Source organism: Ictalurus punctatus, unplaced genomic scaffold (assembly GCF_001660625.3).
Source record: "Ictalurus punctatus breed USDA103 unplaced genomic scaffold, Coco_2.0 Super-Scaffold_100068, whole genome shotgun sequence".
NCBI classification, from domain to species: Eukaryota; Metazoa; Chordata; class Actinopteri; order Siluriformes; family Ictaluridae; genus Ictalurus; species Ictalurus punctatus.
The window spans coordinates 1,255,071-1,281,593 of NW_026521091.1; the positions used below are offsets into that span (position 1 = coordinate 1,255,071).

At 40.3% G+C, this 26,523-nt stretch overlaps 1 long non-coding RNA gene and 1 pseudogene across 2 annotated transcripts; one reads left to right on the plus strand and one right to left on the minus strand.

Moving 5' to 3' along the window:
• Positions 1–26,523, plus strand: part of LOC128630834 (NACHT, LRR and PYD domains-containing protein 12-like) — a 181,098-nt pseudogene that overhangs the window by 13,961 nt on the left and 140,614 nt on the right.
• LOC128630873 (uncharacterized) lies at positions 15,369–20,491 on the minus strand. Of its 2 annotated transcripts, none has more exons than XR_008395129.1 (3): positions 20,384–20,491; positions 17,996–18,135; positions 15,369–17,083 (listed from the first exon to the last, which is right to left on the minus strand). It is a non-coding gene; the product is annotated as an uncharacterized LOC128630873 (long non-coding RNA). The 2 variants fall into 2 exon arrangements; XR_008395128.1 differs by having other exon boundaries at positions 17,943–18,135; positions 20,384–20,489.

Consider the following 26,523-nt stretch of genomic DNA (forward strand, 5'->3'; position numbering starts at 1 on the left):
CAACTAACGATTATTTTCACAATCGATTATTTTTTTTCGATTAATCTGATGGGGGCGGGGCAAACTTTCAGTGCCTTTTTTTGTTTATTTAAAATAAAATCCACAAACTGAGTGTTACAAATATAAATTCAGACTAAAACTTTACACAGATGTTTGTCCAAAACAGAAAAGAACCCAATACACACACACACATACATATATATATATATATATATATATATATATATATATATATATATATACACACATTCATATACATATACATATATACACACACATATATACATATATATACACATATATATATATATATATACATACACACACACACATATATAAATATATATATATATATATATATATATATATATATACACATATACATATATATATATATATACATATACACATATATATACACACACATACATACATACATACACTATATATATATATATATATATATATATATATATATATATATATATATATATATATATATATATATATATATATATAAAATTAATTTAGGACTGTAGTTTAATTCGGTGCTTTTTGTGCATCCATAAAAAAATAATGCATAAGTACTTATATAATATAAATGTAAACTAACTAAATAAGATAAATATATATAAACATTTATAAATAGAGTTAGATAGATAGCATTATTATTTTTTATGGATGCACAAAAAGCACAGATTTAAACTCCAGTCCTAAATGAATAATAAAATCTCACTTTCACTGCACCTTGTGGTTTCTGTTCCTCGGTGTCTTTAGACATGATTTTACTTTTGATCATAATGTTTGAATTAGACATTACAGATCTTACTCGCGCTACACTCTGTATCAGCGCGTCTACACCGCGCGTGACCAGCAACGCGGCCTCGTTACTAACACTTTATTTTCAGTGCTTTTTGAACTGTCTCTCGGCCCTAAATAGTTCCGCGGTATTTGTGTGGAATTGGGATGAACGTCTAGTTAAAGGGTTGATGTCTCGCTGGCGCAGTGATTTGTTCTTTAGGAGTGTTTTTCTCTTGAACAGCGCTCCGTGTGGAGACTTGAGGTAGTTCTGTAGTCACAGGTGCACAAATCAGTCACACAGCTCCAGCTCCACCTGCGCCTCTCGCAGGGAAACGGTTTCTGTGCACTGGCTCCGTCCCAAATCACCTTGTATGGAATGTCTATCTCTAGTGCACTAGGTGCGGTAGACACTCCATTCGTTCAGACCGTGTGTAGTGTACCTAGATACGCAGTCGTGCAGGATTTGGGCACAGGCCACGCTAATGAAACATCATCCGTTTCAAGTCAAGTTGCTATTGTTAAACATTCCACTAAAACCTGTATGGAAACGTTGCTGTTCAGTTGTTCTATAAGTGCAATTTCAACCAAATACTGTGGAGTGTAAAAGTTTGTACCCCCTTTTGGTTTCTTTTGGACGGAAGGGTGTTAAATGTCCTAAACACTACAAAATTTGACTGTAAGTAGAAGTTAATTTTATTATCAGACTCAGATATCCATGTTAATATTTTTAATACTGATCATTAGTGTTAAATGACTTGATGATTTTGTGGTCAGTAAACCGATTTTGTGTTGATTTTGATGTATGTTTTGGATCACTGTCCTGCTGGAAGATCCAACCACGGCCCATTTTAATCTTTCTGGCAGAGGCAGTCAGGTTTTTATTTAATATCTGTTGATTTTTGGTAGAGTCCATGATGCCATGTATCCTAACGAAATGTCCAGGTCCTCTGGCAGAAAAACATTCCCAAAACATTAAAGATCCACCTCCATATTTAACCGTGGGCATATGAGGTACTTTTCCATATGGCTACCTCTCTGTGTGCTTCAAAACCACCTCTGGTGTTTATTACCAAAAAGCTCTATTTTGGTTTCCTCTGACCATAGAACCCGATCCCATTTGAAGTTCCAGTAGTGTCGGCAAACTGAAGACACCTGAGTGTGTTTTTGGATGAGAGTAGAGGCTTTTTTCTTGAAACCTTTCCAAACAGCTTGTGGTGATGTAGGTGACTTCAGATTGTAGTTTTGGAGACTTTCTGGAAGATGCATGGTAGGGTGCTATGCTTGTGTTTGATTCCATTTCTTTCGATAAACTCTTGGAATTCAGCACTGGTAAAAAACAAAGAAACTGCTATGGTCTGACATCACTACTTCTGGTATCCTGTGTTGGCTAAAGGTTTGTCTTAAGCACTGAATGGTAACTGTGGATGTAGACTTGATTAACAGATAAGCCTCTGTCCATTTTGAGAATGTCTCTACCACGATCAAGAACATTCTACCCATCCACGGTGCACCGTAATCAATGTGAATCCTTCTCCATGGCTGCTCTGGTAACTCTCATGCATGCAGTGGCGCGTTTGCCAGAGCGTTTCTGTTTTCCTGACAGACTGCACACGATTTGACCAATGCTTCCACCTCTGCATCCAAGTGTGGCAACCACATATAGCTACGCACCAGGCCTTTCATCCTGGTAATTCCCGGATGGGTTTCGTGTAGATGTCTTAGAAGAGCCGCACGCCGCGGATGTGGAACCACTACGTGAGTCCCCCTTAAAACAAAGCTTCCCTGTATGCAGAGTTCATCCTATTTCCTTACATATTCGGGATGTCACGATACCAAAAATCTAGTCGTTGGTACCGATACCACCAAATGTACACGATGCTCAGTACCATGGTGTGGTTTTTATTTTTTTAAAAAAAAGAATTTTAAAAAATGATAAAATTAAAAACTCCTGGAGGACATCCTCCTCTGGCTGATACTGGCAGAGAGAGAGAGAGACGGATATTTTAGTTCAAACACTGTCTGACCATGACTAATAAGTGCTAAGGTGCACTCCTAAACGCGCACACACACCCCTTATACTCTGAATGCAGGCATTAGTTTAAATTCACTGATACGGTGTCAGGATAAAAAGATTTATTAAAAGCATGAACATGTGAATAATTATGAGTGACATTAGGCTACATTTAGCTGACAGGACACGGGCTGAATGGAGATGCATGGTGGTCCATTAGGAGGTAGTTTATAACATTGCAATGCGTTAGCGTTTAACAAATAACTGGATATCGCAAACATTACATGGAGCATAATGTTAGCTGATTTCACGGCTACAATGCCAGCTGTCTCAAACATAATATAGGACCTGTCTTTCGACTGTAATCCTGTGGCATTAATTTTGTGACCTAAAAATACCTCTACTTCTCCCATGAACTTGCACTTGCTCCTTCTTTGCCTCAGTCCACTCTTTTCTATCCTACTCAGTACCTCATCCAAGTTCTGCAGATGTTCATTAGCCCCTGAGACTAAAATGCCATCCAGATAAACTGTGACGTGTGTGATGTCTTGCAGAATCCCTTCTATTGTGCGCTAGAAGATCGCTGGACTTGAAGCAACTCCAAATGGTGGCCTGTTGTAAGTACATAATCCCTTGTGCATGTTGATTGTAACATACTTATTGGAATTTTTGTGCAGCATTATCTTCTGATGCGCATGGGTCATGTCCAGTTTGGAGAATTTTTCCTCCTGCCGACTGAGCAAATAATTCTTCTACCTTGGGAATTGGATACTGCTCCACACTAGAGCTGGATTTACTGCAAATTTATAATCCCTACAAATTGGGGTAGAACCATCAGTTTTCTGACTGGAACAATGGGAGCTGCCCACTCTGCAAACTGCATTGGTTCAATGATCTTGTCTTCCACCAGCCTCTGGAGTTCTCTCTCCAGCAGTGGACCCAACTCTTCTTTGAACACCTCGGATTGTCTCTCCAATACGTTAGCCAATTTATGACCTGGTACATTTGCTACTGTATTTACCAGCTGAGGCAACAAATGATTTCCGTAGCCCCAAAGCCCCCCCCCCCCCCCCCCCCTCCCCACACACACATCTTTGAATGTTGAATCTTTGATGTTTGAATGTTGATCTTTACTGATGATCACTCCATAGCCTGCGTTAACTTCAAATACCACCTCCATGCTATTCACTTCAACGGTTTGTGTGATAGGAGCAGCCCTAGGTAAGTCAAACTAAACAGAACCCTTACCTTCACTACAGTGAGAGAGAGGCCTTTAGTTGCATAGATGTTACCCTGGCTCCTTTATGACCTCACAGACTACTACTTGTCTTGCTCTTGGAGTGATCTTTGTTGGTTGATATCTTCTGGGGAGGGTAATGATGGTCTTGAATTTCCTCCATTTGTGCACAATCTGTCTGTGATCAAATATTATCATTTTGTCTCGTTTGTTTAACTGGGATCTCTTGGTCTACTTTTAGGACTTGTGTAAAAATCTGATGTTTTGGGTCATCTTTATTCATATATATATATATATATAATTCTGAAGGGTTCATAAACCTTCAAGCACCACTGAATATATCTTGGCCTCACTTATTGTTCTGAATGAGTAATAGAATTTGGCTTATGCATTACCTATGTGAAACAGGAAGTAATGGTTGAACAATGTCCTGTTCCTAGTTTCCCAAGTGTACAAAAAAGTAAAATATCAAGAGGAATATACTTCAAATACATTTCTCATGGATTCATAGGGGTGCCAATGATTGTTGTACACTCATTTAACAAATATTTTTTTATAAACTTGTGGTGTTTGCAATTGTTTATCCATGAGAGCAGAGTATTTTTGTGAATATTTTTTGAACAAAAGGTTTTCTTCTTTGCTCATATTTACCAAGGGTGCCAATATTAGTGGAGGACACTGTACATGTCACTCTCAAGTGGAAACCTCATATGACACACTGTTACTTTTCAGGATATAAAAACCTGTCAACACTGTTACAGTTGGTATTGTGGCTGTATATAAGGTCAAACACATGATCATATTAACATTTTACCAAAATGAAGCTCGTTTAACTGCATGTTTATTCCTTACATTCAATTCAATTCAATTCAATTTTATTTGTATAGCGCTTTTTACAATAGACATTGTCTCAAAGCAGCTTTACAGAAATATCAACACGGTATACAGATATTAAAGGTGTGAATTTATCCCAACTGAGCAAGCCACTGAGTGGCGACGGTGGCAAGGAAAAACTCCCTAAGATGTTTTAAGAGGAAGAAACCTTGAGAGGAACCCGACTCAGAAGGGAACCCATCCTCATCTGGGTAACAACAGATATTGTGAAAAAGTTCATTATGGATTTATATGAAGTCTGTATGGTGTTAAGAGCAGCCGTAGTCCCAGCAGTCTGGAATTAAAGAAGATTTGAGCTCCATCCAGAGGCTGAAAGGATCAGGATCTCTAGTATCTCCATAAATTCGTGTGGGGCTCGGCGAAAGGAGAGAGGGAGAAAGTAGAACAGAATCTAGTCAGGATAGGCTTGAGTAAACAAATACGTTTTAAGCTTAGACTTAAACACTGAGACTGTGTCTGAGTCCCGAACACTAATAGGGAGACTGTTCCATAACTGTGGGGCTCTATAAGAGAAAGCTCTTCCCCCTGCTGTAGCCTTCACTATTCGAGGTACCGTCAGATAGCCTGCATCTTTTGATCTAAGTAGGCGTGGCGGATCATATAAAACCAAAAGGTCGCTTAGATATTGTGGCGCGAGACCGTTTAGTGCTTTATAGATTAATAAGAGTATTTTATAATTAATGCGAGATTTTACTGGGAGCCAATGCAGTGTGGATAATATCGATGTGATGTGGTCGTATCTTCTAGTTCTAGTTAGGACTCTAGCAGCTGCATTCTGGACTAATTGGAGCTTATTTATATTCCTACTGGAACATCCAGACAGTATGGCATTACAGTAATCTAATCTAGAGGTGACGAATGCATGAACTAGTATTTCCGCATCATGTAGTGACAATATGTTTCTTATTTTAGAAATATTTCTGAGATGAAAGAAGGCTATCCTAGTAATATTATCTACATGAGCATCAAATGATAGGCTGGAGTCAATAATCACTCCAAGGTCTTTAACTGCTGCACATGATGAAACAGAAAGACCATCCAGAGTAACCATGTGATCAGAAAGATTACTTCTAGCTACACGTGGCCTAATAAAAGTATTTCTGTTTTATCAGAATTAAGTAAAAGGAAGTTAGTTAACATCCAATGTCTAATGTCCTTTACACAATCCTCAACTTTAAGCTTCTGTCTGTCCTCTGGCTTCGCTGAAACATACAGCTGTGTATCATCAGCATAACAGTGGAAGCTAATTCCGTGTTTACAAATAATTTGTCCTAGGGGTAGCATATATAAAGTAAAGAGCAGTGGGCCTAAAAGAGAACCCTGTGGAACTCCAAAAGTAACCTCAGTACGCATGGAGAAGTCTCCATTTACATCTACGAACTGATAACGATCGGTCAGATAAGACCTGAGCCAGGAGAGGACTGTTCCCTTAATACCAACAACATTTTCTAATCTATCAAGGAGAATAGTGTGATCTATAGTATCAAAAGCTGCGCTAAGGTCGAGTAACACAAGCAGCGAGACACAACCCTGATCATAAGTCAGTAGAAGGTCATTTACTACTTTAACTAACGCTGTCTCTGTGCTGTGATGAGGTCTAAATCCTGACTGATACATTTCATGAATGTTATTCCTATCTAAGTACGAGCATAACTGCTTTGCTACAACCTTTTCTCAAATCTTAGAGATGAAGGGGAATTTGATATTGGTCTATAGCTGGACAATTGAGACGGGTCAAGATCAGGTTTTTTAATCAAGGGTTTAATAACTGCTAATTTAAGTGATTTAGGTACATAGCCAGTGCTCAGGTAAGAATTGATTATATTTAAAAGTGGTTCAATTACTCCTGGACCAATCTGCTTAAACAAACATGTAGGTACGGGATCTAGTATGCAAGTTGATGAATTGGCTGAAGAGATTAATGTAGCTAGTTCGGTCTCTACGCGGAGCAAAACACTCTAAACATTGATCTGATATTGCTACATTGTCATGTAATAGGTTTGTTACAGTACTGTCCAGTTTTAATTTAATGGCCTGTATTTCACGTCTAATATTTTCAACCTTATCAATGAAAAATTTCATGAAATCTTCACTGCTATGTAATGATTGAGTGTTTCTCTCTGTAGTGGTTTTATTCCTAGTTAATTTTGCTACTGTGTTGAAAAGGAATCTAGAATTGTTTTTGTTGTCTCCTATTAAGGTGGAGAAATAGATTTTTCTAGCATCGCCAAGAGATTTCCTATATTTCAGTAGGTTCTCCTTCCATGCTGTTTGAAATATCACCAGTTTGGTTTGACGCCATTTACGTTCTAATTGTCGAGTTGTCTGTTTTAAGGTTCGCGTTTGATCGTTATACCAGGGTGCTAATTTTTTTTCTCTAATTATTTTCCTTTTGAGTGGAGCCGCTCTATCTAGCGTGTAGCGGAGTGTTGACTCCAAGCTTTCAGTCGCCTGATCGAGTTCTATGTGATCTGACGGTGATCCAAATCTAATTGATGTTTCTGCGAGGTTATTTATGAAGCTCGGTGCAGTAGCTGATGTGTAGGTACGTTTTACGCGGTAGCGAGACGAGGTGGAAATATTATGATCAATACGTATTATGAACGAGATAAGATAATGGTCTGAGACAACTTCAGACTGCGGAAAAATGATAATATTTTCTATACTTAGTCCGTATGTTAGTATGAGGTCAAGAGTGTGACCACCATTATGAGTAGGCCCGATTGCGTTCTGATTAATCCCTACTGAATCTAAGATGGACACAACCGCTGTTCTCAGAGGGTCTTCCAGGTTATCAAAATGAATATTAAAGTCTCCGACGATTAATGCTTTATCTACAGACACAACCAGGTTTGAGACAAAGTCTGCAAATTCACTAAGAAATTCAGTATATGGCCCTGGGGGTCTGTAAATAATAATTAGAGGAATTGACTTATTTTTTGTGGCTACATAAGTTATGCTGGTATAAAGAATTTCAAAAGAATTAAATTTATGACTAGGTTTTTGTGTGACTCCTAGATTTTGACTATGGATGAGACCAACACCTCCTCCTCTACCAGCTGAAGGAGGCTGATGTACATAACTGTATCCAGGAGGACTGGCTTCATTTAATGCTATGTACTCGTTTGGTTTAATCCAAGTTTCCGTTAAACACATTAAATTACATTCCTGATCAGTAATGATGTCGTTAACAATAAGAGCCTTAGACGCAAGAGATCTAATGTTTAATAGTCCTAACCTCAGATCAAAAGTGCTGGCTGTGCATTCAGTATGATTTAATTTTATGTTAATTAGGTTACGAAGATAGACTTTCTGAGATTTTCTATATATTTATATAGCTCGGGGAACAGACACAGTCTCTATAGTATGTATTACCTTTGCCGGATTTTTAGTTGAACATTGATTATACTGAATGTTGTTATTATTGGAAGATGTACTTACGGTAGGCAGTCACTTGGAGTGTAGCGCCTTGGAAATGTTGTCTGAAAGCAGTTCCGCTCCAAGGCTGCTGGGGTGCAGGCCATCAGGACGAAACAACCTAGGACGCTCCCAGAACAGATTCCAGTTATTGACAAACACCAGATTCTGCTCATTACACCAAGAGACTAACCAATCATTTAATGCTAGAAGTCTACTGAACTTTTCTGCTCCACGTCTGTATGTGGGAAGAGGTCCAGAGACGATGATCTTCGCGGTGGGTGATCTGCCTCGTACCGTCTCGATCAGGCTGGAGAAGTCCCTCTTCAGAACCTCCGTCTGCCGCAGCCTGGTGCCGTTCGTCCCCGCGTGCAGCACGACCGCTCCAATGCGTTCGTCCTTCTTCAGGATCCCGGATACCTGCGCCCAGAGCCGCCTCTCTCTCAGCGTGCAGAGCGTCCAGAGCCGCCTCTCTCTCAGCATGCAGAGTGTCATCTTCCTCAGTTATGAATTGTCACTAAATCAATTCTGAGGCGGTATATATTTTTTAAAAGACACGTTTATTGACCAAAGAAGAGACAAATGTGCAATATGCACGTTTCAAACTGACTTTCACATTTCACCAAGTCATTGAGCTGAAGATAAAGTTTAACATTTTTCTAGAGTTCTGTTTTTATATAAAGAAACACAACTGCCCAAGAAATGATTCACTGATTCACTGATTCAATCCTCTGAACTGACTGATTTAGTGATTCATTCAAATGATTCAAGTTCAGCTCTTTAGCCATTTCCAAACGAGATTTTGTGCGCATCGCAAATCGGTTACCTTTTGTGTCCCTCAAATCTTTGTGTTATGGGACAATGAAATGAAACTTGCCAGCCAGTTGTTATTTTAATTCCACAAATAATTGCAATTGTATGAAAAATCAGAAGGTCTGGGCGATATGACAAAAACATATCATATCGCGATACTTCTATGATACACGATGCGTACCTCGATATACAATTTAACTAACAAACTGTCGGCAAAAAACAGCAGTAAAATAAAAATAAAAAGTTTTCTTTAATGTAGACAGAGAAGAGTAAGTGTTTATCACATCAAATAAACAGCATCTATTCAGTACCGTTTAATTTGTAATGATTAAAAACATTAAAAAATACATCGCCGTACCAACGATATCTCAGAAAAGTGTATTGCGTAATCATTTATCACGATACAGATATTATATGGATGTAATCGCCCAGCGCTAGACAGAATGGAGCAGGTGCTCGTCTGATAGGACACCAAGTAACCGCCCCTACACGGTGACCCCCACGGGTCTGCGAGAGACCGTGCAGACACTTTACAGAAAGTCACGGCCCACGTGTTTGAGATGTTGTCATGCCCACCAGCGGTTCCCTGATTTCTTTATTTCTTTGCGTGAATGACATTTTCCCACAATGTTTGAATTATCGACATAGAATTTATGCGCTCAAGTGAAACGAAAAAAAAAGGAAATGAAAAAAGATTGTGTCGACGTGGGAAATTTTATCGATAGTCTGCATTTCCATCAGCAATAACGGTAAATATTTCAACGCTCTAAACCTTTCTTCAGAAAAATAAGAACTCGTCCTTGGATGGAAAGATTAGTAACGTGTGAAACTTCTTGACGCGTCTGATTTACTGATTCACTGAGTCAGTTCACTGAACTGTTTGATTCCCTAAAAGTTCTTTATCTAATCTTGTACCAGCTAATTTCACTCCCCTTATCTTAAAGGTTAAATCCAACATTCAGAGTTGGGGTAACCGCCCCTTTCTCTAATTGGCAGGATCAATGTTATTAAAATGAATAGATTACCGAAGTTTCTGTTCTTATTTCAGGCTTGGGAACGCTTGTTTTCAAACAATCCACATCAGAGAGGAATAATATCTAAGATTTATGATTTTATTCTGGCGTTAGGTAGTGAGGCGAGTACCAAAATTAAGAATGCCTGGGAAATGGAGTTAGGAGTACAGATAAGTGAGGAGTGTTGGGAACGTGCTATAGGGAGGGTACAGTCTACCACTTCCTGTGCTCGTCTTGGACTCATACAATTCAAGGTTTTACACAGAATCCATTTATTTTATCACCCTTTATTCTTTCTTATTATTATTGTAGTATTCATATTAGCATAAGATTAGGAAATAATTTCTAAAAAATCTCAGTCACACCTTCATGCTAACTCTGTACATGATGTCAATGGTGCACTGCTCCTCTCTCTCCATAGATACTTACAGGGACCCTCGACTTTAAGTCTTTGTACTGCAAAAGCAGCTGCTAAAATAATTTTGTGCAGATGGAAAAAAGTATTAGGCTAAGCAAATGTTCTGAGTTTTTTTCTAGCAGTTTTTGACATGTACATGTATTTCATCAGCACTGCTACGAGCTTATTTTTTCCCCCGTAACATTAATATAGCCTAATTCTCTGTTTACTCAACAAGACTATAACTTTATTCTCAGTTCATCTCCTTAATTTCAGTCACTTCCTCACTGAAACCTATAATCAGAATAACTCCAAAGCTCAGGACCCAAGTCTGTACTCTAAATCATGTGTCTAGAACACAGGCTCTGAACTCTTATCTAACACATTTGGTGTTTTATCTGCTCTAAAGCACCCACCTCAGCTCGTGCAGGCCGCTTAATTAGCTGATGACTTGAATCAGGGGAGTTTGGTGCAGGTTCTAATTGAACATCCTCAGGAGTGTAAAGAAGCCTCTCTCTAATATCTTTCTTACCGGTTCAACTCCAACTTCATCACCACCCCAAGAAAGCACTGCATGTTAGTAGTGTTCTGGGTCAGTATCTAAACTGATAATCTATTCACACACACTAGCACTAATACACTTCACATCCAGTATTTCCTTCTCTAATGTAGTGGGTTCATAATAAAACTGCCATATTTAATCATGAGCACCAAAAGTCATGTTTATTCTCATCACTGCTCCTGTGTAGCTTAATATGTTCCGTAGGAGGCCTCGACTATTTCACTCGAGAATATCCACAAATAGGGAAGAAGATTACAGAGATAAATGTAATGTATACATTATTACATTAAAACAACGATTATCAACGATTATTATGTTTTAGGCCCACTGCTCTGTTTTAGGCCCACTGCTCTTTACTTTATATATGCTACCCCTAGGTCAAATTATTCGTAAACATGGAATTAGCTTCCACTGTTATGCTGATGATACACAGCTGTATGTTTCAGCGAAGCCAGACGACAGACAGAAGCTTAGTAAAGTTGAGGATTGTGTAAAGGACATTAGACATTGGATGTTAATTAACTTCCTTCTACTTAATTCTGATAAAACAGAAATACTTTTATTAGGCCCACGTGTAGCTAGAAGTAATCTTTCTGATCACATGGTTACTCTGGATGGTCTTTCTGTTTCATCATGTGCAGCAGTTAAAGACCTTGGAGTGATTATTGACTCCAGCCTATCATTTGATGCTCATGTAGATAATATTACTAGGATAGCCTTCTTTCATCTCAGAAATATTTCTAAAATAAGAAACATATTGTCACTACATGATGTGGAAATACTAGTTCATGCATTCGTCACCTCTAGATTAGATTACTGTAATATCTTACTGTCTGGATGTTCCAGTAGGAATATAAATAAACTCCAGTTAGTCCAGAATGCAGCTGCTAGAGTCCTCACTAGAACTAGAAGATACGACCATATCACACCGATATTATCAATACTGCATTGGCTCCCAGTAAAATCTCGCATTAATTATAAAATACTCATTAACCTATAAAGCACTAAATGGTCTCGCGCCACAATATCTAAGCGACCTTTTGGTTTTATATGATCCGCCACGCCTACTTAGATCAAAAGATGCAGGCTATCTGACGGTACCTCGAATAGTGAAGGCTACAGCAGGGGGAAGAGCTTTCTCTTATAGGGCCCCACAGTTATGGAACAGTCTTCCTATTAGTGTTCGGGACTCAGACACAGTCTCAGTGTTTAAGTCTAGGCTTAAAACGTATTTGTTTACTCAAGCCTACCCTGACTAGATTCTGTTCTACTACTTCGCAGTCATAATTATCTTTTTTCTCCCTCTCTCCTTTCACCGAGCCCCACACGAATTTATGGAGATGCTAGAGATCCAGATCCTTTCTGCCTCTGGATGGAGCTCAAATCTTCTTTAACTCCAGACTGCTGGGACTATGGCTGCTCTTAACGCCATACAGACTTCATATAAATCCATAATGAACTTTTTCACACTAACTGTTGTTACCCAGATGAGGACGGGTTCCCTTCTGAGTCGGGTTCCTCTCAAGGTTTCTTCCTCTTAAAACATCTTAGGGAGTTTTTCCTTGCCACCGTCGCCACTCAGTGGCTTGCTCAGTTGGGATAAATTCGCACCTTTAATATCTGTATACCGTGTCGATATTTCTGTAAAGCTGCTTTGAGACAATGTCTATTGTAAAAAGCGCTATAAAATTCAAAATAAAATTGAATTGAAAAAATTGAATTGAATTGAATGTCTCTGTACATTGCTGCATTCATCTTTCCCTCGATCCTGACTAGTCTCCCAGTTCCTGCCGCTGAAAAACATCCCCACAGCATGATGCTGCCACCACCATGCTTCACTGTAGGGATGGTATTGGCCAGGTGATGAGTGGTGCCTGGTTTCCTCCAGACATGACGCTTGCCATTCAGGCCAAAGAGTTCAATCTTTGTTTCATCATGGTCTGAGAGTCCTTCAGGTGCCTTTTGGCAAACTCCAGGTGATCTGTCATGTGCCTTGTACTGAGGAGTGTCTTCCGTCTGGCCACTCTACCATACAGGCCTGATTGGTGGAGTGCTGCAGAGATGGTTGTTCTTCTGGAAGGTTCTCCTCTCTCCACAGAGAAACGCTGGAGCTCTGTCAGAGTGACCATCGGGTTTCTGGTCACCTCCCTGACTAAGGCCCTTCTCCCCCGATCGCTCAGTTTGGCCGGGCGGCCAGCTCTAGGAAGAGTCCTGCTGGTTCCAGACTTCCTCCATTTACGGATGATGGAGGCCACTGTGCTCATTGGGACCTTCAATGCTGCAGAAATGTTTCTGTACCCTTCCCCAGATCTGTGCCTCGATACAATCCTGTCTCGGAAGTCTACAGTCAGTTCCTTGGACTTCATGTCTTGGTTTGTGCTCTGACATGCAGTGTTAACTGTGCAACCTTATATAGACAGGTGTGTGCCTTTCCAAATCATGTCCAATCAACCGAATTTACCACAGGTGGACTCCAATCGAGTTGTAGAAACATCTGAAGGATGATCAGTGGAAACAGGATGCACCTGAGCTCAATTTTGAGTGTCATGGCAAAGGCTGTGAATACTTATGTACATGTGCTTTTTTTGTTTTTTATTTTTAATAAATTTGCAAAGATTTCAAACAAACTACTTTCACATTGTCTTTATGGGGTATTGTTAGTAGAATTTTGAGGAAAATAATGAATTTAATCCATTTTGGAATAAGACTGTAACATCACAAAATGTGGAAAAAGTGAAGCGCTGTGAATACTTTCTGGATGCACTGTACATCACTACAATTACAATCACCACAGATGGAAACTGGACGTGTGTTTGTGAGTATGTGAGTGTGTGTGTGTGTGTGTGTGTACCTCCAGTGTACAGTGCGTGTGTGTGTGTACCTCAGTATCTCCAGTGTACAGTGTGTGTACCTCAGTATCTCCAGTGTACAGTGTGTGTGTGTGTGTGTGTGTGTACCTCAGTATCTCCAGTGTACAGTGTGTGTGTGTGTGTGTGTGTGTGTGTGTGTGTGTGTGTGTGTGTGTGTGTGTGTGTGTACCTCAGTATCTCCAGTGTACAGTGTGGATTCTCCAGTCCAGCAGAGAGCAGCTTCACTCCTGAATCCTGCAGGTTATTGACACTCAGGTTCAGTTCTCTCAGTCTGGAGGAGTTTGATCTGAGAACTGAGGACAGAACTCTACAGCTTTCCTCTGTGAGAAAACACCAACTCAACCTGGGGGAGAAATGATGATATATCAGAACACTGATCTCACACACACACACACACACACACACACACACACACACACACACAGCCATAATACACCTAAAGTTTCCCATGTAACAGAAATGTGAGTGCGTTTGTCTCACACACAGAAGTCAGAGGACAGGACACCACATCAGCATTATTATTATTATTATTATTATTATTATTATTACTATTATTATTCATAATAATAATAATAATAATAATAATAATAATAATAACAACAACAACAACAACATCATCAGTTACAATGATCCTTAACGGACTGAAAACATTTTTGTTTGAACAAATGCTTCAGTATAATTGAAACATGAAGCCATTTTTTAATAAAAGTATTAAAAAGTCTCCTATTTAAAAATAAACAAAATAAATAAAATAAATAAGAAATCTCCCATTTGAACAAAAGATGAGATAAGATAATACTTTATTAATCCCAACGTGGAGAAATGAGGGAATTAGGAGGAAAAAGGAGCAGGACCTGCTGTGGCTTTGTATGGAGATATTTTTGTTGGTGAAATAGAACAGAAACAGACAATATTGAGTGTAAAATGTACGTCAGGTAATATTATCTTATTGTTTACATGTTAGCATAGCATGCTAAATTAACTACTAAATAAAAATCACATCAGCTGTATGAGCTTTTAAATAACGTCCTATTATTATTATTAACATTTACTGTAGCTGCACAGCCAGACTGCTCCTGTACCTTTAACACACACACACACACACACACACACACACACACACACACACACACAGACATTCTTGTAATTAGAACATTCTGGGGTCAGTAGTCCCACCCATGTATTGTGGGGACACCACTTTCCTGAGGTCCTACAGATCTGAAAAAAATCAGGCATGTATAATTTAAGCCTGAGAACACACATCATCTCAAATTCTGGATTTAAATCTCAAAATTTCTGTGCTTGGTTTTTTCACACCTAATGTGGACATAACAAGAACTCATTAATGGGGACCTAATTTGCATGCACAGCAAATTAGCTGGTTTTCATGTTGTAGTGGGGACATCACTAGATAGCTAATTTTCATACACAGAAAATTAGCTGGTTTTCATGTTGTAGTGGGGACATCACTACATAGTTAATCTGCATACACACAGATCAGGTAGTTCAACAAGGGGACATGGTTTTAAAAAACAAAGTTGTCAATTTAACTCTATAATTATTTATACAAAATTACAAACTAAGTATGTCTAATTTAGAGAGCTGTCTGTAAAGCAGATATGATGTGTATTTTCTCTATTTGAAGGTTTAAGCTTCTCATGAAATTAAATTGAACAGTTGTTCTTAATTGTTTATACGAAGGACTCTTAGCCTTATTTGTGAAATATGCAATCAGTGAAAGTTTGGTTTCAAAAAGCTCTCTTACACAAATTTCAATATCTGCATGTAAAAGATAACAGACTAAATTTTTTTTTGGAGTTTTCTATTTCCAACAGAGGAACCCTTTGAGAAACCTAGGAACTTGTTAAGGAAGGTGGTACCAGTGCTATTATTAGTTTTGAGGCTATAATTCTAAGAAGCTTTTCATTTCCTGCTCCAAAGTATACAATTTTTTTTTGTGGAATAGAACGTAGAGGTGCTAGCTGTACTGAACCTCACTTATTTATCACAGGCATGCATCACAAATTAACACTATCCCCAGTCATTTTGGCAAGTCAAAATGACAAAGAAACTCATCCTTTTGATATTTTAGCTACACAAAGTATTTGTTTATTGGTCTGGATCTCTAATCAAGTGAAAAATTGTCAGTCAGATGAAAAAACCCTGTCTATTCAACATTATAAAGACAACTTGAGTCTTGAGCTTCTTTACTGTAAAAGACAACAAATATTTGCCCATTAAAGTGCACAACCACTAAGCTCACATGTGCCATGAATGAACTTGGACTCATTTAAGTTTGACATAACACTTGTGCTTACTACATATAGCCAGCTCAAAGTTAAACATATTGAGAAAAATAAAGATACTAGCCAAACACAGACACACAACCAAATGTCATAAACACAATATATTTCTTTATTCTATATCCACTTAACTGACTAAGCTAAAAAGTGACAGTAACAACTTAATAATATATGTTGAGGTAGCTAATTTTGATTCCAGACAGTCTAAACATGTAAATGAGCAGCACACTGAAGCTTTTATTGCCCAATAGGCTTACTCATGAACTTGTCAGTCACCTGCATAAGGACCCACTGGAAGAAGGCGGCCCAAACCAATTTGATCTAATTCAATATAACGGTGTAGGTAAAGATTCTAATGGATATTTTAAATGCCTGATTTGTTCCTGATTAGTTTATGATGAAGTAAATGCTGAGTGGTTCATTACAAAGTAAAAGGCTAGAGGTGTAACGTAACTTATTATTAAAGCATTACTACAGATGTTATGATGTACAGTATCTGTAATATAGATGTAAAGTGTTACTATCAAAGTGTTATTTAATATTTGTTTATATCTCTTTTGTAAGCTACAGTGCAGTTATAGACGTAGAATTTGACACTTTGCCAGTCTCTATCTTTAAGATATAAAGACTCAGATCTAATGCAGTTTTCACAGACCAACTTCCCTGGGACACGACATGACATGATGAAGGTCTTCATATGTCTCTCCACTGCATGGACCTCATTTCCTTCCTGAGCCTTCCTCTTTTTCAGAGTAGATGTTTTACCTAAATGTAAGAATAAACATTAGTTACATAGCAAACACACACCCTTACACCCAACAGAAATTATTGTCTGGCAACTTACAGACTGGAACTTACATTTCACGTCTCAAGAATGAAAACTCTGACTGCAGTTTGTGCATATGTACCAAATAGTAACTAGGAGTACTCGGTTTTCTTGGAGAAGATGCAGTAGGGAACCTACTGAGTCCCAGGGGATGCTTATGTCGGAAATTATGGAGAGGTGTGATTGAAAGGCAGGATTAAAAGTGCCAGCAAACTACACAATTCTGATATTTATGATCCAGAAAAGGTGTAGACTGTGATGGCTGCTGTTTCTCCTGGCCATTGCTTTCAGCAGTGTCCTCCTCCATAATCTGCATATTTAAACAGGTTTAAGTGACCTATGGGGACACTGTTCTAAATTCACATATCTATTCAGCTATCACAAGACTCCCTCACACACCTGAATAAAACATGCTTTGTGGGGACTCCGTATAGTAACTATTAACAGACAAGATTATGTAACAGAAAGCAAACATGCTTTTCAATACGACAAAAACAATAATTATTTCACTATAGGAATTAAGTTTGTGATTTCAGGGTTAGATATGGGATACTTTGGAAGACTTTGGGATAACTACGCTGCATTCAGACACACACATGTTTTGTAGTTCATGCTTAAACGTGGCAGTAAAATACCTGAAGCAGATCAGATGAACAATAATGTCTCATTTTATTGTTAATGCACAAGCACAAAATTAGTTGTGCAACAAAAATGAATTGCAACACTGCCGGATAAGACAATGTTTATCTTTTAATAATTTTTAAATTGTGAAAACAGAGAGGGAGATACCCTGCATACCTTGCTACACCAAGGCCAGTCTCCTCCTCTGTAATTGCAGGTAATTTCATCACCTTCTTTAAAGTCTGTTAAAGCAAACAGACCAAGATGTGGGCTTCCATCCACTTCAGTCTTCTGCATTCTGCCATTTGGGTGCTTGTGGTCATCATTAACCAGCCTACCAAAAGATCCGTCTTCTTTTACAGCATCAATACTTAATACACAACGAGAGAAAGAGAGAAGTATTCAGTGACCGAATATTCAACATCAACTTCTACAAATATGATAGCTCTGCACAGAATTTTTATTGTTAACGGTCAGATGTAAATGTTTAAGTGGACAAATACTTCACAACTGCAATTTTCAACTACAATGAAAGTACACTTTGAAGAAAAACTATGCAGACATTGTCATTTTTTATGCAGGTTAATTCTATGGATCATTTTATTAGTGGTGCTTGTAAAAGCACTACTATTGTTCCCTTGTATACTTATTATTATTATTATTATAATTATTATTATTATTCCACTTTTTTTCGGCGCGTAACTAGTCCCGCACCGTTTGTCGGAGATCGACGGGTGAGGTGTCGAATCGATCGGCTTATTGAGGAGATGTGTGCTATGACTTTATATAGAAAACATACACGGCCAGTACAGTGCTAACACATGCTAGCAACATGCCAGCATGATGCTAAAACATGCTAGCATGGTTCTAAAACATGCTAGCATGATGCTAAAACATGCCTGCATGATGCTAAAACATGCCAGCGTGATGCTAAAACATGCTAGCATGATGCTAAAACATGCTAGCATGATGCTAAAACATGCTAGCATGATGCTAAAATGTGCAAGCATGATGCTAAAATGTGCAAAAACATGCTAGCATGATGCTAAAACATGCTAGCATGAGGCTAAAACATGCTAGCATCATGCTAAAACATGCTAGCATGTTTTAGCATGATGCTAGCATGTTTTAGCATGATGCTAGCATGTTTTAGCATCATGCTAGCATGATGCTAAAACATGCTAGCATCATGCTAAACCCCTCTGGCAACCTATTCGTCCGACTCTCGAAAGTATTGGCGCCCTACACTGTCAGCTCTCAAAAGTATTGGCGCCCAATCTGAATTTTGCACCCAAGCACCACTCACATTTTCTTCAGGAAATGTACCGTTCTAGTTATTATTATAATAATTTTTTTTTTTTTTGGAGCGTAACTAGTCCCGCACCTTTTGTCGGAGATCGACGGGTGAGGTGTCAAATTGATCGGCTTATTGAGGAGAAGTGTGCTATGACTTTTATAAGCGATCGGAATGCCGGAATTCCTGCTACGGAAGCTCAAAATCAGAAAATTTCCCATAGACTTGCATTGAGTTTCGAAAGTATTGGCCCTCTAAGGAGAAAGCTCTAAAAGTTTTGCCTCTGTACACATTCGGCTCTAAAATGTATTGGCACACGATCTGTTCGGCTCTCAGAAGTATTGGCACCCTATCCGGCCAGCGCTCAAAAGTATTGGCACCCAGCACGGCCAGTTCTCAAAAGTACTGGCGCCCTTGACGGCTGGCTCTAAAAAGTATTGGCGCACTACACAACCGGCTCTAACAATGCTGGCGCCCCATCTGTCTGGCTCTCGAAAGTATTGGCACCCTAAGCAGGTGGCTCTTGAAAGTATTGGCACCCTATGTGGGCGGCTCTTGAATGTATTGGCGCCCTGTCCCGATTTCACCATGGCAAGCACCGCTCACATTTTCTTCAGGAAATGTACTGGTCTAGTTATAATTATTCTTCTTCCACCTTCGTGCCATTTTACCTCTAAAGAAAATGTTAATATATTGAGATTTTCAGTCCCTAGTGATGTTCTGAGTAAGAAAATAACCATATCCGTGCTTGCTAATAACTGTGCTGAGTGAGAACCTGTTCTACACACAGATCACAGCTCAGCTGCGGTGTTTAGAGACGCAGAATAAAAGGAGCGCGCTGTAGTTACAACATCGAAGCACATCACACCACCGCCCAGCGCTTTACAGATTCATAACAAACTAATAACTGGAACTAATGAGCTCGGCTCGGTCCAGACTACTGTCCACCCTGTCCTCGATTTCAGAGGCTTTAAACTCAATCCAGCGCTCAGATCGATAACTATTTAGGAAGCCTGACTCTGCTATTTATAACCGAACTATCCGTTACATGGTGAAGCTAGTTACAGAAGTCGGTATAACACTAAATATTCACATGACATGACAACCACCAAAGCCTATTTAATATATTAACTTCATTTTATTAACTTATTGTACTTACTAATGTGCTGGATTGGTTAAAGTGTGTGCTAACTCTGGCTAGTAAAGTCTGCTAGCATAACAATTACTTTAATATTGCGATTCAATTATAAATAAAGTCTTAAAGCAGGGAAATAAAATTACAAGCTTATAAACTGCAAAAAAAAAAATTATAATAATAACTTACCTTTCGTTGTATTTGGTCTCGTTGCCGCAGTAGAATCACTCCTTAGGGCAATGGAAAGCAGCTGGTGCTATTAGCCTGTGATAGCCAGGGCAGATGGGAAATGTAGTTCTTTTCCTACTTCCTGTGTGGTGTTTACGAACTATTAGTGCAGTCAAAAAAAACTACACTCCGCCATAACCCCACTTAAGGATTTCGTTTTACTGTTTAGAGATTTTAAAAAAGTGTCATTTCGCTGTGCGAAAATTTAAAAACTCAAACTTTAATTACTATTAAGACTTATAATTATTTGGAAAACATGATAGCTATCTGTTCTGACTTATTAATGTTTATCTTATGCTAACAATCTAACCTTCTAACAGTCTAATTAGGCTTTTAACTTACCAGTCACTTTTTGTACACTTACATTTTCTGTTAATTTTAACTTAATCAAATATCAATATTAATGCCTAGTTGAACAAAACTTTAAACATTTTACCTCTTTGTTTTAAAGCTTTTTAATCCGCTAATGTGCATATGCAGATTAACCACAGTCCTTTACTAAGTGGGTGGTACCATAATTTGCATAAATTAGACTTGCACCGTGTGTGAAGTGGTTGGCCAAGCCCCTCCCCCAATAAATACCGGTTCCAGACTAAAGGGGGCGACATAGACCAAACCGGTCACATACACAGTTTGTCCAGATCATGCGTTATATGCCAAAGATAAAAATTTGTGAGGCATCTGTTTACAGCCTCCTCAACACTTTTCAATGCATCACCCCTGTGAGGACGTGGATTTTTGTCCCCATAATGTTTTTGGTCCCCATGAGGTTGCTGTGTAAACATGATGATGTCCCCATGAAGTGATAATTACAAACTCTCTCTCTCTCTCTCTCTCTCTCTCTCTCTCTCTCTCTCTGGTGCATGCTGGGAGTTTGTGAGCGAGCGCGGCGTGTGAGCGTGGTGTGAGAGCGAATGAACTTTTTTCTATCTTTATATAGATATATTTCTTTCTTTACATCTTGGAATTTCAGAGCACAATAACTGGGTGAGCGTGTGATAGTATTATCAAGGAAGCGGTGTTATTAGTTGTTGTTTTTTTTGCTGCGGGGAGCTGTTGATCTCGTGGCGGGGTGTAGGGATGGCGGCTCACCTGAGCAGTGGAGCCCGGCCTCTCTCACTCCGTCACGGGGTGCGGTGTGAGGTGAGCTCCGAGGTCTCGGTGGAGCAGGTGCTAATGTGAAAACATTGTGGCGGCATCGAGAATGAACAAGGCCGTGGTGCTGTTGGTGAAGGAGAGGGAACTCGTGCACCAGCTGACTGAAAACGGAATAAAGGTAAGTGGAGAGCTTTATTCCGTCACTCCGCTGAGGGCTACAACAATTAAAGTTACAGTTTCAAATATTCCGCCGTTCATCCCTAATGAGGATATCGAGCGGGAGCTGTCTCGCTTCGGTAAAATAGTGAGCGGTGTGAGAACGGTTCCGTTAAACTGTAAATACCCCGCGCTGAAGCACGTGACCTCTTTCAGGCGCACAGTGCTCATGTTTCTGAATGAACCCACGCTGGATATTTCATTCAGAGTATGGCATGAGGGAAAGTCATACATGCTGTACGCCAACACTGGGAGCATGAGGTGCTTCGAATGCGGGGACATTGGGCACAAAAAGTTTGCGTGTCCACATAAAAAACAAGATGGAGAGGAAGCGGGGCCGAGCGGAGTCAGGGTGGAGAAGCAGGTTAATGTGAGCAGTGTAGAGCAGTCAGAGAGTGCTGGAGGACAGGACACTGACCAAACCACGGCGGGGGGTAATGGACCTGATAGACCTGAGCAAACAAGGGAGGAACTAAGAGAGGGGTCAGACGAGCTGACTCCTGGAGGGAGAGGCCCAGAAGTAGAAAGAACTCAGGAATCTATAGTACAGGCACAAAAACGGAGCAGAGTAGGGGGGTCAGACAGCACCAGGGGTGCGGCAGTGGAAGAGGGGTCAGATAGCACTGGGGGTGCAGCAGTGGAGGGGGGGTCACCTAATATGGGGGGTGCAGTAGTGGGGGGGCCAGACAGAAAATGGGGCACAGCAGTGGGGGGGGGGTCAGATAGCATGTGGGGTAGAAGGGGAGGGGGGGTCAGAAAACATGGATATAGCAGACAGTAGTGAGAAGTCAGTAAGTCTTCAAGCAGAGCAGGAGAAGGAAGTGGAAGAGGAGGAATTCCAGGATGACAACCTCTCCGATATCTCAGACATTAGTGGGTCGCAGTTGGGGGAAGATCAAGAGCTCTATTCACTAACTGAAATTGTGGGATTTCTGGATGACACATTCAGCAGACAGGTTGAGATCAAGGATTTTTTTTCGGATACTGAAAAATTTATTGCTTCAGCAGTAAAGTTACAACGTACAGCTTAAGTAAAGTTACAACGTACAAGTTACGAGGAGCTAGACCAAAGGAAGAGATACCGTTTAAAAAATCATCTAGCTAGATTACAGCCTGTGCCTTACTTCAGCGCATTGAAGACCTGGCGTACGATAAACACCTATTCGTGCTGAATCTGAAGGAAATGGACCTATCAGCTACAACAACCTTCTACCAGTCTGTCCTGAGAGCCTGGTCTTCAGTACTGAACATCAGCAGGACCGGTGCAGAATTTTTTCCCAACATAGAAGAAGAGCCGTTGTTCTACAACTCAGTGATACAGTCCAAAATGTTAGAATCAACATATCTTCGACAGCGCTTACGGAGAGCAGGACTCACAAAAATCAAGAATCTGAGGGCTGGCAACAGATGGAAGACAGCTAGAGAACTGTGCACTGAGACGGGGGTACTGTCGGGCCGCCTCATTCAGAGACTGTTGGGAGAGGTGGTCTCTGCACTGCCCTCCCTTTTCAGGGAGGCTCTGGGGCAGGACCGAGAGGAAAACCAGCAGGCCATTTCATCTCTACGAATCTCTGCGGCAGTAGAGGGGAATCAGCGAGAGGAAGGAGCTCTTTTATCCTTTAAAACACCGACACTGACAACTTTGGAGGACGCCTTGAAGAAAGCACTGTATGAAACATGTATTAAAGTTGTGTACAGAGGTGCTTTGACAGGACGGAAAGAGTCACACTGGTCAGGGCTGTTGGCACCGGACTCTTCCCCACGAGGATGCTGGAGGTCCCTGTACAAACCGCCCATAGAGAAGCGCACAGCTGATCTTCAGTGGCGGATAGTGCATGGGGCCGTGGCCACAAACAGACACGTGGCACACATCGACCCCGCTAGGGGCAGGGAGTGTCTCTTCTGTGGCGAGGAAGAAACAGTAGAACACTTGTTCTTGCACTGTCAAAGATTACAAAGGTTGTTCTCTCTACTTAGAGCCTGGTGCAGAGGGCTGGGCGTTACATGGGCAGAAAGCCTTTACATATACGGGCCAAAGTACGTTCCAAAAAATAAAGCTGTGTTTCTACTGAATTTTATAATAGGCCAAGCCAAGATCGCTATCTGGCTTTCAAGAAAAAACAAAATGCAGGGAGGAGGCACTCAGGAGGCGGAAAAACTGCTAACTGCACTAGTTAAAGCTAGACTCAAAGTTGAATGTGTGTGTTTTTTTTTTAAATGACTCGTAGGCTGCGGGAATTTTTGGAAGTTTGGGCAGTTGGGGAGGTTTTATGCTCTGTAGGTGCAGGAGTTTTAAGTTTAATTTTTAAAAAAAGAGCAGGGTGTGAAATAGTTTCCTTTTTACCTTGTTTTCCTGCCAATTTTATGTATTTTTTACTATTTTTATTTTTTTCTACACTTTTTAAAATTTCTATTTATTTATTTATTTATTTATTTATTTATTTATTTATGTATCAATGGAATTTCTTTCATTATCTACCATGTCTCTAAATTTTGGAGGAATCTAAATGACTGAATAAAAAGGACAATTTAAAAGTTAAAAAAGTCTCTCTCTCTCTCCCACTCTCCCCCTCTCCTCCATTCTCTCTCCCTCTCTGCCTTCTCTCTTTCTCTCTCTCCCTCTCTCTGGTGTATGCTGGGAGTGGGTGTGGTTAGCGCGAGAGCTGCGTGTGTGAGAGCATTTGTCCTTCCTTGGACGCTTTATTCTTTAATCTACTTTCTCTATTATTTCTCTTTGTTGTGAGCGAGTGTGCGCGGTGAGGTTTATAAGTTATCTGATCCTTTTTTTTTTTTCTTAAGGTGGAGTGTGTGTGTGTGTGTGTTTGGTGGAGTCGGCGGCTGCCGGCGTGGCCGGTCGGCATGGCGGCAGGTGAAAAGTTTAGCTTTCACAAACTGACTCGCAGACACGCCGTTAAACTGTCCCCACCTGACGGGAGCTCGGTGGAGGAGTGTAGTCTAGCGGTCGGCGAGATTGTCGGTTATGAAAGTATTAAAGCTGCGTCTAGAATGAACAGCGCGGTTGTGATCTTTCTAGATAACATGGATAAAGTAAATCAGCTACTTGTGAACGGAATAGTGATTAAAGGTTCTCACGTGTCAGTTTTGTCCCTCGTAAATCCCGCTAAAAAGGTCATGATCTCAAACGTACCCCCGTTTCTAGAAAACGAGCTTTTGGAGAAAGAGCTGGAGCGGTACGGTAAACTAGTGTCTCCGATAAAGATGATCCCTATCAGCTGTAAGTCTCCCCACCTCAAACACGTCGTGTCTTTCAGGAGGCAGGTTCATATGATTCTTAAAAAGAGCGATGAAGAACTGAAGAGCTGTAGGACACGTGATCCGCTCGTGCCCGGAGAGAGCAGGCGAGAGCCGGCCAGCTGCTCACGCAGAGGAACCCCTGCCCGTTAGAGCCGAAAGCAGGGCCTCGGTACCGGATGAACCGCAGGGAAGCGTGCAGGCCTCGCAGGAGGAAACCCGAGACCATAGCGATCAGGAGAATGAGGTGACGGGGAACGTAGAGGGAGAACAGAACGAACAGGGTGGTTTAGATGCGGAGGTGAACGTTGGTCACACCGCAACCAGGGTGGCAGAGTCAGTGTTGGCTAATGAGGAGGAGGTTCACATGGACGCTGACCTCCCTAAATTATCCACCAAGAGGAAAAATCCGGAAAATAAATCAAACACTGAAAAAATTGCAAAAGTGTCAAAGATTAAATCAATGGGCTGTTCATCTCAGTCAGAGGACGGTTTTACAAACACACAAGAGGGTGAAAGTGTGGAAAGTGATGTAGGCGGAGACTCTCAGATGGAGGTAGAGGGCGCTTACTCTTCCACTGAAATTCAGTCGTTTTTAGACAGGACAAAAGGCATGCGTTTCGTTAAAGTTGAGGATTCTTTCCCGATTTAAAATTGTTCCTTAATTCTGTTAAAATGTTTATGAAGAACACAGAAAGCACCGATCAACCAACTTTTAGTGAACAAGACGGTTATCGTCTCAAGAAACTGATGACGAAAGTTAGAGAGAAAATGGTGAAAGATGGTTAAATGTCTCACATTCTTTTCTCCCTATTTTGTCTCAATCTCACGTTTCTGTTCGAATGCAGTTTATCATTTGCCATGTGCGACATAAAGCTGGGATCCTTGAATATTAATGGTGTTAGAGAGAATGTGAAGAGAGCGTCCCTTTTCAGCTTGTTTAAGGCTAAGAAGCTAAATGTCATATTCCTACAAGAAACACATAGCACAGCTGATAATGAAACTGCGTGGAAGAAGGAATGGGACGGGGAAACATTCCTCAGTCATAAGAGCAGTAACAGCGGTGGAGTCGGCATCTTGTTTTCTAGAGACTTTTTACCCATCTCTTGTGTGACTGAGGAAATCATTGAGGGACGTTTGTTAAAGATACAAGCTGTATTCGAAAATGTCAAATTAAATTTGATCAATGTATACGCTCCAACTGTAGGCACAGAAAGGGTGGTCTTCTTAAACACTTTAAACACTGTTATTAGTAATTGTGGTGATGACGGATACATGTTCCTGGGTGGTGATTTTAACTGCACTGCAAACGCAGTGCTGGATAGAAACCACCCGGAGCCACATGGAGCCAGTAAGGGAGGTCTGGTTAAATTAATCGATGCAAACGATCTGTGTGATGTTTGGAGGCTCTTCCACACCACTCAGCGTCAGTATACTTGGGCTCATGTGAAAGACAACTTTTTGTCTTTGGCAAGGCTTGATAGATTTTATTGTTTCGCACATCAGAGCAACATACTGAGAAGCTGCTCAATACA